The sequence below is a fragment of the Pteronotus mesoamericanus genome, unplaced genomic scaffold (assembly GCF_021234165.1).
Source record: "Pteronotus mesoamericanus isolate MK-2021 breed Mesoamerican mustached bat unplaced genomic scaffold, CSHL_Meso_final scaffold_507, whole genome shotgun sequence".
NCBI classification, from domain to species: Eukaryota; Metazoa; Chordata; class Mammalia; order Chiroptera; family Mormoopidae; genus Pteronotus; species Pteronotus mesoamericanus.
Genome location: NW_026555319.1, coordinates 7647140 through 7663063, shown reverse-complemented (window position 1 = coordinate 7663063; position 15924 = coordinate 7647140). Strand labels below are relative to the sequence as shown.

The 15924-nt window shown below is 49.4% G+C and overlaps 1 pseudogene; it reads right to left on the bottom strand.

The window, feature by feature from the left end:
- LOC129087198 (TAR DNA-binding protein 43-like) overlaps window positions 1-15924 on the bottom strand; it is an 89238-nt pseudogene that overhangs the window by 43033 nt on the left and 30281 nt on the right.

Here is a 15924-nt window from a genome sequence, read left to right as displayed (position 1 = left end):
TGCAGGTTCTTGTGCCTCCCGGCGTCTCAGACCAGCCTGCACTGAAACTGCCGGCCCGTTGAAGCTCAGCCTGGGCTGACACGTTCCCATGGGGCTGGGGTGCTGCAGGGAATTCTTTTGGCCTCATGGGCCTCCAAAATGGGATGTCCATGTCCTGGTCACCGCCCCTCCCCTCCCCCAACTTACGGATGGCGCTTTATTTGGGAAAAGGGTCTTTGCAGATGTAAATTAACTTAAGGGTCTCTGGAGGAGATCATCTTAGAGTGTCAGGTGGGGGTGGGGCTAAATCTGATGACAGTTGTCCTTTGAGTAAGGCAGGGGGAGATTAGACAGGCAGAAGAGGAGGACACCCAGAGAGCCAGAGGAGAAGGCCACGCATGGGAAGACAGAGGCAGAGGCGGGAGTGAGGCAGCCACAAGCCAAGGAATGCCAGGGGCTGTCAGAAGCTGGAAGAGGCAGCCCAGGACCCACCCCTTGGGCCTTCGGAGGAGGCAGGGCCCTGCCAATACCTTGACTTTGGACTTCTGGCCTCCCGAACTAAGAGAATCAATTCCTGTTATTTTAGGCCACCTGGCTTGTGGTTGTTTGTGACATCAGCCCCAGGACATGACAGCAGGGCTTTACCAGGATCAGCACAGCACACGCAAGCTGGGAGAAGGAGCCTGGCGGGAAGGCCAGGAGGCTGGGTTCTGGCCCGGGGCCCATCCTGCACTCCTGGGTGATCTTAGCTCCGTTTTCCCCTCTAGACTTCAGGGTCTTCATCTGTGAAATGGAGAGTTGGCTGATTCATGGGTGGTCAGCTCTTCCAAGTCAGCGCAGGGGAGTGAGGGGAGCAGGCCTGGCGGGGCAGCATCCTAGGGAGGAGGGTGAACTAGGAGACCCTTGCCCCTCTCGAGGGCTCAGCCATCACTCAGCTCCTGCAAATTGTTGCCAGACAGGAGTGCTGGCCCAACATGGCCAAAACTTCTTCTTTTTCGAGAGAAGGCAGGCATCAAGATTTTTATGGAAAATCTGATTTTTGAATGTCTGCAACCGATTCAAAGTGCTTACAGGCACGGCACGGGTCAGAGAAAGACTCCTGCAAGCCAGAAGTTGCCTCTCATGGAGCTGCCCTTCCGGGTCTCTCTCCAGCCCCAGTGCTATGATCCTCTCACTCACCAGGATACTAGCGGGTCCCAGGGCACCGCCTTTGGCAAGCCCAGGACAGTAGACTGGGCGGGAGGAGAGCTATAGCGCGGGGAGAACTGGTGCCCCTCCATCTGGAGCCAGACAGGGCCCACTGGCAGAAGAAAACTCAAACGGCATGGTGCGCCAAGTGGCCGATGGTTTCCCTGTCCTTCCTTGCTGAGCTGCTGAGGTTTTGGGGAGCAGGCCTGATTTTTATGTGCACAGCTTAAGCCCTCTAGTCAACCTGGGTTCCATGGTGCCCCATAAATCATAGGCTGCTTTTATTATTAATAATAAAATCCAGCTGATGCTGGAAGTGGTAAGAAAGCATGGCGTGGGAGAAGGCAAGGCCTGAAAGTAGTTGAAGACTCATCTTGCACCCATGAGCAAAAGGTTTGTGGATACAAAATTTTCCGTCAGCACGCAGGTTCATGGTTCTTTTCATCCATGATGCATATGTGGAGCATTTATTGTGTGCCAAGCACTGCATGGGTGCTGAGGACACAAAAACGCATGGACAGACACTTGCGGCCATCGTGGACTTGCATCTACAGGAGGGGAGGGCGGATAATTAGATAAGCAATTCCTCAGCGTGTGAGAAAGCCACTAATAGAGCAGGGTTTGTGGGAAATCTATGGGAGGGGTGAAAGACTTATTCCCGGCGGGACTGATACTTAAGCTCTCACAAGAAAGACGTGCAGAAGGCCAGTCACACAGAGCATGTCCACGGCAACCAGAGCCCCGCCCGGCACGGTGGAGTCAGGGCAGCGGCTCCTGTGTTGAGGAACCGGTGATGTGATTAACCTCCCTGGGCGTCAATATTCCCATCTGAAAAATGAGAGGGCCGTCTGGACAGTCTCCTGGGCCCTCTGAGCTCTGCGAGCCCATGAATCTCGGGTGACAAACTGAAATTGAGATGGATTGGGACATTGCACAGCACCTGTTTGGCCTTTGTCAGTCTCAATAATAATTTAAAGCACAGCTCTGGAAGCTGTTGAGGGTGGAACAAGACATTTCCAGCTGCGGGTTTCATCTTCGTTAGTGTGGGTGGCATTGGCACCATCCTCTGAATGTGTCTTGAGATCTGGCGCTGGCCTTGCAAGTCCCGCCCACCTTTCTAATAGTCATCCTCATGAAATGGTTCTCGTCTATTCACCACATGCTGAGCACACCCATCCTTCACTGACACACCAAATACTTATCAAGTCCCAAGCACTGCGCGGGGCCCTGGGGACACTCTAGTGGCTGAGACGGAAAGACTGCAGGCCGACGCAGAGCTCAGATGAGCAAAGGAGACCCCAGAGTAACCAGGAAATGTCAAGCTGTGAGGTGATGAAACTAAATAGAATATGAGAGAGAGAGAGAGAGAGAGAGAGAGAGAGAGACTAATCACCAAGTATGGCACTTGAGATGACCGCCTTCTGGTGAGATGAGGGGCTGCCTTCTGAGCAGAGATCTGAGGTTGCCAAGCCGTCCGTCGGGTAAGGTCAGGGGAAGGCCATTCGAGGCACAGGGAACCACAAGGGCAAAGGCTCAGAGGTGGTGTTCTCAAGAAGAAAGGCCCTGTGCGTGTGTCGGCGGGGCGGGGGGTGTTATGAAGCTCAGTGGGCAAAGGAGAAGCTGGAGAGAGGTCAGGGCCAAGGCCTGGAGGGTCTTTTCCTTCCAAGCACCGTGAGAGCCTCCTGAAAGGTGTGAAGCCAGGAATGCTGTGATCTGACTTAGGTTTTCCAAAGACAACCTTGACCGCCATGTGGAGCAGCAGGAGTAGACCCAGAGAGACCAGGTAGGCACCCGTTAATGTCCGGGCAGGAGCTGATCGAGGCTTAGTAGCAGTGCAGGTGGGACACTGGTCATGCTGGGGACACCTTGGGGGATAAAACTGACAAAATCTGCTGACGAATTGGCCACAGGTAACCAGAGATCAAAGAAAAGGATAAAAAAATTCCTATGTGTTGGCTTGCTAGAGCCAATGGATTTCCATATCTAATCTCCACAACTACCCTTTGAGGTATTAATAATAATAATTATTATTATTATCCCTGTGTTACGGCTGGGGAAACTGAGGCATCTCTAAATGTCAGAACTGGAGCTCAAAGCCAGGTGTGTTTGCCACCAGAGGCCACATGGCATCCTCTCTGCTCAGTTTCCTCTCTGTCCTTGTTTGTGCCACTCCGTTCCTTCCGGGGCGCTGCCTGCCACCCAGGGTCCCACCCTTTTCCCCTTGCATTGGGTGAGAGATGTGGTTGGCGCAGCTCAGTTGGGTGACCCCCGAGATGTGAGCTCCTCTCAGCTCTCCTGAGGCAGAGACCAGCAGGGCAGGAAGCACCTCTGGAACCCACTCTGGGAAAGCCTGTCTCACCGAGCCTTTGAACACCACTCGGATCTCTGCACCCCCTGCTCCTGCGATGGCTTCTAGCTTTCCACTGGTGACAGCTTCAATGATCTCCTGTGACAGGGGGAATATGCAGCCACAGGGATGCAGCTCTGTGCCCGGGAAATGTCACCTCCAATCGATGTCACGGGGGAGAGAGAAGCAATTAAAGCGCTGGCCAATTCTTGAAGCTCTGGCTCCAGGCACGCTGGGCAGGCTGGGGAGGGAGGTTGGCGGGGGAAGCAGGGAGAGGATGGCGGCAGGGCCAGTGAGGGCATGGTAGCTGTCGAATGAATGAATGGAGAGCGTAATGGGTGGTGTTGCAGGCCACCCGGACTCCCCCCGCTGAACCAAGAGACCCATTTCTCCAGCTCCAGAGATGTTGGAGGTCCCTGGCTCACAGCTCAGTCCCTCCACAGGACCTGCCCTCCGGGAGAAGGCTGCATCCAACAGCTGATAGACTGGGATGGAGAAAGGCCCAGCCCCTCGGTGCTGATGTAAACCATCAGCATCCCAGCTCCCTAGCTCCCTGTAAGACAGACTGGGACCCCTGTTATAGCCAAACCACAGCCCCGTTCCCCTCTGCTCAGCATGCTTCCCAGGCTCCCTTGTAGGTGTTCCTGCGAGCAACCCCTAAAATGCAAACCTTGGCCTCAGAGAACCCCACTTAAGACAGACACCTCGCAGGGACAACAATCAGAAGTCTACGTAGTCATAGTCCAGGGCTTTCTCAGTTTTGCTCCCCGCCTTTGAAGAACTATTCCTGAGTGGTTTGGATGTCACTTCCCTTCCATGTGCTGCTTTCTGGAGAGGGTCTGAGTATCTTCCTTGTCCTGTTCCTTTAAGAAGCATGTCAAAAGGACAGAGAGTGGTCTCTGAAGACAGCAGTAAACCTGGGATTTGAACCCCACAATTGTCACTGAATCAGCTGGGTGACTCAAAGACGTGGTTTCCTGTCTTTGAGCCTCAGTTTCCCCATCTGTGACCCGGAGAGAATAATGTTGACCCGAGAGGCACGATCCAGGGATCAGACTTAACAGATACCACTGAACCACCAAGGTGCTCACTTGGCATTTTGCAGGAAACTTTGAAAAAATTTCTCACTCTGGTTACTCTGGTCCCCATGATTGCAGACCCCTGCTTTGTTCTATGATTTCATTTCTTCATCTCCTCATTGACAACTGCTCCTTACAGCTGCGCTAGGGAATAACATTGTCCTGACCTTGCCACTCAGAGGCAGAACCAAGGCACCCTCTTGACATTCCTGAATTTAATTTTGCTCCTGGGTTTCTGTCAGCCATGCTCTTGGGACTTGCTACCATCTTCTTTAAAAATGGCACATGTTTGGACATGATAAACGAATGCGTGGCACTCCAAGGACAGACCTAAGTGTTGACACCAAAAGTAACTCAAAGCGAGGAGCCAAATGATGCTCCTGAATGTCGAGACGGCCTTCGCACCTGCCTGGGAGAATCCAGGTGAGACGATGTTTTGTTTTTGTATCAGACCATCACTGACAAGGAGAATAGCAACCAGAGAGAGGACCAGGGGGTCTATCCTCTCCGAAATGCTCTCCTTTTCAGATTTTATACACCCCCCCGCCCCCCACTGGAGTCTCACTCCGACCTGGAAACCCACGCCAGACAGCCGAGCCGGTGAAGTCGGCTCCCAGTGGTATTTGGCAACACTGGGCCTCTTTGGGCCGAGGGTTTAGTGCCAAGAGTAATTGTGATTTACACCCCTCACCCCTTTGGGTGCAAAATGGTTTTGATTAGATGCATACCACGTTTATTAAGCCTTGCGCGGGCAGGCTGGGGGCTCGGCTGCTCTGCCATAAAAGGGAGGGAGATTTACACGGCCCCCTGCAAGGTTCATTTAATCTCTCGGGGATTTACTGACCTTCAATTAGAACTGTTAAGTACTGTTTACATGGTCCCTAATTCATACAAGACCAGCATAAGGTTGGATTTTGCTTTCATTAAGGACCTGTGAATCAAGAAAATAAAAAAAAAAAAAAAAGGAAAAAAGAAGAAGTCTTTGCCAAACAAGATGTGATTTGGGTAAAAATAAAAAATCGAAACCAAAAGCCATTTGAGTTGAAAGCCTTCCCTTGCCACCATTTAGGAGTAGTCTGATGATAAAGAGTTGATACATTTTAAGAACGAGTTTGTTGTTGTTTTTTTTTAAGACACTTGATTTGAGATTATTTGCATAAGGATTAGCTTTGCAGTTTAAAAATTCTTCCAGAGATCTAGGGAAGGATGAATCCTTGAATTCTTTTCTGTTGTTCAAAAGTCAGGATTCCCTCTTCTTTCCCAGAAGAAAGAGTGCAATTTATCCCTTTTAGGAGCCAGTCGTGCACATAGAAATTGCCTTTAGTTGTGCCTTTAAATTGCGATGCCTGGACTCTCATGGGGTATATATATAGGATGCCAGGACTACATAAAACCATGAAACATCATCTGTGTACATTAGGTAAGGATTTGGGAGGAGGGAACACACATTTTAAAAGCTGTTGGAAAAAACACAACAGTATTGGATCAGAAGTCACTAACTCAGATGTCCCCAGGGGCAGGCAGGCGTGCAAATGAGTGAATTATCCTCGTTGGGCACTAGCAGGGTTGAGTGAGGAACTCACATTCTATCTCTAGAGACACCCCTGTCATCCACAGGCTCAATGAACACCGTTGGTGTCCACCCCTTCTCCTGGCTTTGGAGCTCCTTCCTGATGGAGAGCCCAGTGCAAGTCATTCAGGACCATGGCCTCCTGCAGGAGAAGTGATTGGAAGCTCTTGGACGTGTTATGGGCATTGCTTTCAATTTCCGCCTTGGGAAGAACCTGTAAACTAGGACAGCTTAGGTAGGGTTTTGCAAAACAAATTCAGTAAGAGGAAGGCATGATGATCACAATTGTCACAGCCAACAATGATCTTGTCTTTGTTACGTCACTGAATGCCCCCAATGGTCCTGTGTAGGAGGTATTATTATCCTTGTTTGACAGGTGGGGAAACTGATGCTCAGCTAGGTGAAACTACCTGCTCAGGTCACATAGCCAGGACGTGGCAGATAAGGCCTCCCCACTCAATCTCATGGCCCAGAGCCCATGTCCTTGGCCTTCATAAAACAGCATGCAGAGACTAGTGTTTCCTCCTGTGGAATGAATGATTTCCCCCCAGAATGAGGAGTTTGGGGACCGCTAATAGGGAAGGAGTTTGATAGTAACTACAGTTTCTACATCCCTCGGTCCACTGGTGAGACAGGTTCTTCTTTCCTCACTTTCCATTACACGGAAGACTTTCAACCTTGGTTGAAATCATGAGTTGGATCAACACCCACCTTGGTGGTGAGTTGAACTCTTGTCCAGATGAACCGCAGAGAGTATTTGATGGGGAAACTCTCAGACCTCTACTCTGAGTGGCCTGAAGTCTGTCTTAGGAAGTGAGGTGGGGAGCCCTTTGGAGGTGCCCATTTTTCTTTGGAAGAGATGATACCGATGAGCTCAATATGAACCAATGAAGAAGGAAGGCTTCTCAGTGATAGTTCTCTTCATCTGCCCTGGATGGTGGCAATATGGTGTGTGGCCATAGGAATGACAACCTCCCTCACTCTCTTCTTTGTCCCATCCCTTTGGTCCCATCCTGTGTCCTGAGTGTCATCTCATGTTTGGATACTGTACTTGGTCATTTTATCTATAGCAGATGCTAGAGCATCTTTCTGGCATCTCTTAGACTACCAATAACCAAAGAATATTTACAGAAGCAGAAGATATCTCAAGACAAATTGGATTAAAGAGTTAGATCAGCACTCACTTGGTTGACCTGATAGTGAGTTTAGCTCATTTCCCGATGATAATTCTTGATGGGATCTGCGAGATCTAACCTCAGTGGATTCAGATTGCTCTTTAAGAGTGGATAATCCCCCAAGCCACTGGGATTTGAGTGCAAGAAGTTCTTGAGGGTAGTGGTTTCAGGAAGTACTGAAAGGAAAGTGAGAAAAGGGGAAAGGAGCCATTACAGGGTGTGTTAGTGGGCAAGGATGGCGCACTGGGCACCTGGGGCTCAATCCCAAGAGTGACCAAGAACCCCACCCACCAGAGTGGCGCTTTTCATAGAGGTGAGGGGAAGGTCATGTGCATCAAGGTCATGCTCTGGCTATTAAGTGCTCCAGCCAGGAAGTGGCAGGCATCACTTTCTCCCATACTCAATTGGTCAGAATTTGTGACATGGCTCAAGCCCTCCAGTGCAGGAGACAGAGGGAAGTGCAATTTCCCTACGGGCAGAAGGAGAACCAGGCATGTTATTGATCAGCACTGATCACAGGTAGTTGTGCAATTCAATGAGGTAATATTTGTGGAGCACATAGTAGAGAAAGTAGCATAGAGTGCATGCAGAGTAAGTGTTGGTTGCCCTTTAGGTATGATGATGTATGCCTCACTAGATTCTGAGCAGTGGGAGAGGAGGGACCTTGTCTTACCTCTAAGAATACTGACATTTATCATTGAATACTTTCCATGTGCTGGGCTCTCGGCCAAGGAGCATCCTCGCCACAACTATTTTCAGTCCTGTTTTCCAGATGGGGAAACCAAGTCTTTGTGAGATTAGGTGAGGTGCCCAGTCTCATATAGCAAGTAAGTGGCAGTGCAAAGATTTAAACCCGTGTTAACGTTCATGAATTTGGTATCATATTAGTTAGTTCTGCCTGTCTTTGTATCGCCAGCTTCTAGTACCACGCCTTACCAGGAGTTCCATGAATATTTGCAGAATTGACTGGAGTCACTGTTTTTGACCTTGTGAATGCATCAGAGACCTTCCACCGACTCCATCCTCTAGCATGTGTTCTTGGCAAAGATGGCACTGTGCCCAGTTGTTCTACATTATTGGCCAAACTGATCTTTCTCTTGCCATAGAATCCCTGTATGTAATTTCAAGATTTGGTCTTCTTCGTCAGCTGCTCTTGCCTCCTCTTCCTGGTCAAATCCAGAGATTTCTCTGATAGCACAGGGTTCTAATACAGGACTTATCTGTGGGTACCATGACTCTTGTTGATACAGAAGATGGGCAGAATGTTCCAGAAATTTCCAAAGCTTCTTATCATCTAAAATTGCTACTCCATTAGGGTTTTGACCTTTTTCCTATTCTAGCTGTCTTAAAAAAGAAATGGAATTTCATTTTGGGGAGTCCTCTGGGAATCTGACAATCTCTCCTTCCTTTCATTCAGTTAAAAGCTGAAAATATCAGCTGGCTCTTATCTGACTCCTGCTCTGCAATTTTTATTTTTACTTTTTTTTGGTAGTGAGGGGTCATGGTAGACAAATAAAAATAATTCTGGGGTTATCTGAGAGCTGACATTCCACACAATAGCAATAATAACGTTTTCCAAATTTAAAACCCTGATGGAGGAAGTGGGTTACAATAGGAGCAACCTTTGACCCTGATCACTCATAATGGTTTCCTGGATTCAGGGATATTATGGGCTGGAGCCAAGGGTTTCAGCAGAGAGAGCACAAGATGTGTTAAACATAGAACACAATGTGCGAGTTCCGGGCGGGGCAGTTGGAGGGACATCTTTCTTTCTTTCCGGTGAAAACGATTCCTTTCCAAACAAGGACCTGGCTCCCTCTCCCTGTTTGGCTAGTGCTGGCGTATTTGTTTTGTGGCTGATTTGAAGAGGAATTTTACTTTCCTGGAAACACTGATGAATCTGAAAGTCTTCACCCTGTAAAGGCCCTGTCTAGGGGTCATTTGCCCCCAACATATTTACAGAGCAACTCCTCTGCACCAAGCGCTCTTCTCGGTACCAGGATACAGCGCCACACAGGGCACCATCCCCACAGCCTCGTAGCCCCGTGCTTGGAAAGCTTTGTGCTACAGCACGGTTCCTTAACCTCGGAGCTGCTGACGTTTTGCTGGAGCACTGGGGAGAGGGCTGTCCTGTGCGTCACAGGAGGTTTAGCGGCATCCCTGGCCTCCACCCACTAGAAGCCAGTAGTACTCTTCCCAACGGTGGCAACGAAAAGTGTATCCAGACATTGCTAAGTGTCTGGGGGCCAAAAATCGCTCTTGATTGAGAACCACTGTTCTACAGGGAGAAGGTAGACCATAAACGATGAACTATTAGATAAACAGGCAAGTTATATCAATACCATCTGTTGCAGGTTCCTAAAGATGCAGAGTCGGCTAAGGAGGGCTGGGTCTCAGCAGCGGGGTGGGGATGCAGGATTGCCGCGCTTTAAATGACATAGCCGAGAGGTCCTTGTTGGGAAGGCGATATTTGACAAAGACTTGAAGGAAGCAAGGAATGGAGCCACACGGTCTTGGAAGAGGAACATTCCAGAATGAGGGAACACTCAGTACAAATGCCCTGAGGGTGCCTAGTGGCCTCAGACCCACCGAGGGGATGGCAGGAGCGGAGGGAGACAGGGGAGCGTGCTTATTTTCTGTTACCTTTCCTTGTTAGACTCTGCCCAGGGAATGTCCTGATTTTCATTTTGGAAATATCATGTTCGAGGTGGGAGACCAGAGGCCCTGGTAATTATAATAGTTAGTGATGTATGATAAGAATAAAAACCTACAGTTACCAGGCAGTTATCTGCCGGATGCTGTGCTCTGCTCCTATCATGTGTTATCTTGTTTAATTCTGGCCACAACCCCTGGAGGTGGGTACTCATCCCACTGTTTCCCTTGCAGCACAGGTGAGGAAACTGAGGCACAGAGTGCTTCAGTGACTTCTCCATGGTCAGAGCCTTGAACCTCATTGACAGGTATGGGGGCGGGATCTGCAGCTGATTGACGTGGTGTGTGGAAGCTTCCTGACAGCCAGGGGTCCCTGCTCCATGTCTGAACCTGTCCCGTGCCTGTCCCGGGACTCACTGCAGAGACGTTAGAGAGGGGTACAAGAGGAGACTGCGCACACCCCTCTCCTCCAACTCCAAACCTTGCCATCCAGCACAGCGATGGTGAGCTGTGAGCAGAAGGCATCTCAGAGCTACCTCCCACCTTTAGTGAATGGGGCCGGGGAGCACTGGATTCATAGCTCAGGCTTTGGCATATGCAGACCCAGGTTCAAATCCCAACTCTACCACTTAGGAGCTCTGTCATCTGGGTCAGTTACTTCACTTCTCTGAGCTTCGGTTTCCTCATATCTAAAACTGGAATAGTGATAGTGTCAAAGATGCTATTGGTGCCCCGCCCGGATCTCCGTGACCCTCCTAAACCTCAAACCACCGGGAGCTTAGATGGCATTTCCCAACAAGCTGACGCTTAGTCCCTCTACCCAAGGGCTTTCTCTGGCTGCAGATATATGCTGAGCCCTGGGTGGAGCAGAGCAGAAGTACCAGGGAGGTTCTCACCTCAGGAGGAACCTCAGCCCGCGAGGGGTGGGATGTGGGTAAACACTCTGCTCGCTCACTGGGACGATCCTCTCTCCTGGGGAGTTTTCCCCACAGCCCCTCAGGAGTGTCTAGACTGTGCCCCAGTTACCCTCCGTAAAGTGCGCAGCATATTGTCAGATAGAAATTAACACTGAAAACAGTGGTAGCAGCGCTGATGGCGATGGCGATGGCAGTAAAGATGATGATGAGGGTGACGGTGAAGGCCATGGGGATGATGATGGGGAAGAGGAGACAATTACAAAGAAGATGATGATGATGATGATGATGATGATGATGATGGCGACCAGGATGGGACTCAGGCCCGGAAGGGTACAGGGCAGTGGCGAATCAGCGGAGCACGGAGCGCTGGGCCAGCTGCCTGCTGGACCCCGAGGGGGTCATCCCCGTCCGCACCTACCCTACCGCCTGAGTTAATGAAGCCTCCTGCCCGTGGTCGGTGTTCTCTGGAAGACAAACCTGTCCCCCTTTTCTCCTGGGTAGTGGGTCGTCTGTGAGTTCTTACCGAGCGTCAGCTCTGTGTAAGACGTGGTGGGAAGGACCGGGAATTAGAACGTGCGGTCCTTGTCTAGGCTGCTCCTTCGTGAGGAAAGCCAACTCCCCCTCTGTCCACAAAGGTTCTTTTTGCTGTTTCACAGCCAGACTTCCCCTTGGATCTTGCCCCTGGACAGGTAGACACACAGCTTTCGGATCAGTCTGAATGTCTTTTGTGAGACTGTTATTTGGCTTTCTGTGTGGCTTGGATTGTTTCCTGTCTTGCTCATTGACTTCAGAACACCCAGGTCTCAGATCAAAAGCTCTGGAAGATTCCAAGTCAACAAACGCCATTGTGAGTTTCAACTGCAGCGTATTTGCTGAACTCAAGTCTAATGCTTCCGGGGGGCCACTGGTACGGGGAGTGAAGTTAACTCTTCAACAGGATGAGTGGAGAAGTGTTAGCATTTGACTGGTGAGCTCTGGAAGGTCAGAGCTGGGAGGCCATCTCCTGAAACCCTCCCTCCCTTTCCAGAAGGAAAAATCAAGGCACGAAGCGGTTACTTTACCAGCAGAGGCCATGCAGCTACAGGGTAACACAGCCCAGCCCCAAACTCACTTTTAGGGACTCTCTCTCCATTGTTTTTCTTGCTCTATTATTACCACCCTTTTATACATCAAGTCTCCAGAAATGCACCAGGAACATCTTTTGGTCAAGGACAAATGTTATTGTGAAGTGAACAGCTGCTTCTCATTCAGCTCTTTCATAAGTCTTGATTTTCATTTCTCGGGTTAAAAAATAATAACAACTCTCTACTTTAAAATAATGAAGCTGTAAAGAATTTCCATTTGACCTCAATGTCACAAAAGCATGAAAAGCTACCTATTGAAATGAATGTTAACCTTTTCATCCTAAATAAAATGTAATTCACCTAATTGATTCGACTGAATCTACACATTCTGAAGTTTTGGGTTTTTTCCAAGTAAAGTAGCCAACCTGCTGAGCTCTGACAGGTGAAAGGAAAGCCAAAGAGAAGAGAAAAACTATGGGGAGGAGAGGGGGGGAAAAACATCAGAGCACAAATATATCAAAACTCTCCTCTTTAAGACACCAGAAAGAGCTCACAGAGAATTCAAGAAAACCACATTTTTGGCACCCATATGAACCTCAAAATTATTCATTTATGTTTGTTTATTTATATCTTATTTAATCCCCCCAGGAAGAAACAGTGCCCTTCAGATGAGATTATTAATACAGAGCATTTATTGATTACTTGTCATGTGCCCAGAACTGCATATACATTATCCCATTCGACTTGTTATTACAGTGACTCCAGGAAGCAACTTTCCTTATTCCCATTTGTCATGGGTTGACTGGTCACCCACCCACCCCTAAAAGATATGTCTACCTGGAACCTGTGAATGTGAGCTTATTGGCAAAAAGAACCTTTCCAGGTGTAATTGAGTTAGGGATATTGAGATACCATATCTTGGATTATATGGCTGTTCCCTAAACCCAAGGACAAGTGTCCTGTAAGAAGAGAAGGCGCAGGAATGGAGAAGACCACCAGGAGACTGGATAGAGATTCCAGAGGACAGGTGTCTATCGCCAGGAACACCAAGGGTTGCTGTAGCCACCAGAAACCAGGAGAGAGGCAGGGGACAGACTCGCCCTTGCAGCCCCCACAAGGAACTGAGAGAGGATAGATTTCTGTTGTTTTAAGCCACCCGGTTTGTGGCCATTTCTTACAGCAGCTGCAGGGAACGGATATACCCTTTTATAGATTAAGGTACTGAGGCCCAGAGAGGTTAAATTGCCTGTCTAAGGCCTACAGCCTGCAGTGCCATGGCTGGAGGAAAAATTACAATTTCATAGCTGATTCCAACACTAGGCTGGGTTTTTAAAAACTTCATGAAATGCACAAAGACATGCATGGAAAGGCATTCCTCGTTGTTGATGGTGGCTGCCTGAGAAGACTGGGCTTTCTGCAGACTTCTGCTTTCCTTGCTATTTTATATGCTGTTGAAACATTCTATAATAACCAATTTTGACTAATCTGAAAAAAAATTAAAGTAATTTTCCTTAGGGACCATGCATAACAACAGAAAGTGTGAACTGAAAAAGGTAGCAGACACACTGGTTGGCCTTAAAGAGTTACTGCAATCGTGTGTATCAGTCAACCTTACTGGGACCTCATGAGGTAGGTGCTGATATGGCCCCATTTTACAGATGAGAAGCCTGTGTCTCAGGGTTAGGAAGTCCTGGAGCCGATACGTTTAAATCTCCACTCAAGAGAGCATTCCCTATCCTCACCATTCCTTCAGACCTTCCTTGGGGCTAAATTATAAGCCACACTAGAAGCGCATGTTCTTGTTCTTTTACAGACTCGTCCATGTTCAGGTCTCCAAAGTGACTCCAGCTGGCAGGGGGACAGAGGTGGTCTTCTATTTTTTTTCTTCTCGGCCAACTTACTCTTTCTGAGTGGAAAATCTAAAACTTCCCTAGCGTTAAAGGCTCTAACGTGGGTGAGAAGAGAGAAGACAAAAACATGAGCTCCTAATTCCATTCTTTTGAGAAAACCCAGAGCGAGCCTTGTTCTCTTAAGCTCACAAAGGAATGTGGGTTTTTTCCACTAGCAAGTTTAAACCTATTTAAGCAATTTAAACCTACAGTCTAGATCTCAGTGGTTTGGAACTGGATTCTCTACAGCCCATGTTTTAGCCATAAACAGAGGGGGGGTGGTTTCAGACAGAATCTCTGACTCTTTTGGATTTGTGCTGTCTTGGCTGAGCCACATGGGGAGCTCTGGGGTTTCTAAACTCAGCGCAGAATATGGGACTGGAGACCTTAGCCATACCCACCTCTCTCGGGAGTCTCGCTCTGCGCCCGGCACCTGGCCACATCCTTGACGGGCATCATGTCCTGGGTGCTGCTGAATGAACCTAAATGGTATGTGCTGGGACCCCCAATTTCCAGACAAGGAAACTGAGCCCTAGTGGGCCAAGGTGCTTGGATGTGGCGGGACCGGGGACTGAGCCAGAATCTCTGTCCTTGGGCCTGTGGTCTCTCTGTGGGGCTTCCCTTCCAGCGCTGGACAGTCAGAGCCGTGTGTAAATGAATTAAATTCCACAGATGAAGGGTACCTCTTTCATACGCAGGAAGTGTGCACTTCAGAATCTGCATTTGGCCCAAAGGCATTGGAAAGGCTATGGGAAAATTAATCCAGGACAAGTAACCAAGGATAAATGGTATTACCAATCAATGTCAAGGCTGGGGGCTTCCTGGATCCTGGGCTACTCCTCACAAGGGCACGAAACTGAAAAGTGGTTTCCCGTCCCCAGGCCTCATTTTCCGCATTAACACATGGCAATATAGTTCTGAAACCACCTGAGAAAGTTTGTTTTTTAAGTTGCAAGATTTATCTTTGACTTCTAAACCCAAATCAACTGGGGAGAGCCTCAGTCATTAATTAATTAACTTAGCAGATATTTGTTGCTATTTTCTGGGCAATTAGTTGCTAGACAGGAAGTGGCGTATCTGTCAGGGTTCCATCAGGACACAGAATGGCCGTCTCTGATTAGGACAACTTGCGGAGCCTCGTGCAGGGGCTGAGATAGGGGGGTCGGTGAGATGCTGGGGGAGCGTGAGGATTGTGCCGTGTCTGGGCGCTAACAATGTGCGGGCTTTTACGACCCCGAGACCTGGGGGACGGGAAAGGTTTTTACCTGAATTTAGTGGAAGAAGGCTGAGGAGAGGGGCCTCCTTTGAAGAGCAGTGTGACCTTCATCTAGAACAGGTGTTTTTCAACCTCAGCACTATTTGGGGCTCAATCACTCTTTGTGGTGGGGGGGAGGGGCTGTCTTGTGCACCGTAGGATATTTAGCAGCATCTCTGGCCTCTACCCATCAGATGCCAGTAGCGTCCCTACCCTCTAGTTGCGACAACCATACATGGCTCCAGACATTGGTGGCTGTGCCCCGGAGGGCATTACCCCTAGGTGAGAACAGCCAGCTTGCAGTGACGACGTCCCAGAGCAGAGCTGGCACCCTAATCTCCCAGTCCCCTTCCCTTTCAGTCTCCCACCAGGGCTGCCCATCAGCCGGCGCTCACCCAGAACCCGGGAGGCGAGGCTGCGCGCTGACGCTCCCCAGCAAGGCGCGGAGGCGGCAGGGTGGACAGCGGGCGGGCGGGGCAAGGAGGGCCACGGGGGCGCAAGGAGCAGCTGCATCAGATAAGACCCTTCTCCTTGAGGAGCCTAGTCATGTGGTGATGGGGCTGCAGAAAGAGGCCGAGAATAAAAGATAGTGTCCACAGGATACTTTCTGAGCATGATTAGGAATATGAAGACAAAGAATAAAAAACAAAAGCAAAAAAACAGGGCGACGCAGCAGTGCTTGGCCGAGCTCTCTGAAGGGCTGATGGTTAAGGTAAAACCTGATAGGACGGGGCCTCCTCATAAATGCTGGGCAGAGGGAGTCTCCAGGCAAAGGGAGCGGCTTGTGCAAAGGCCCTGACATCTGCACT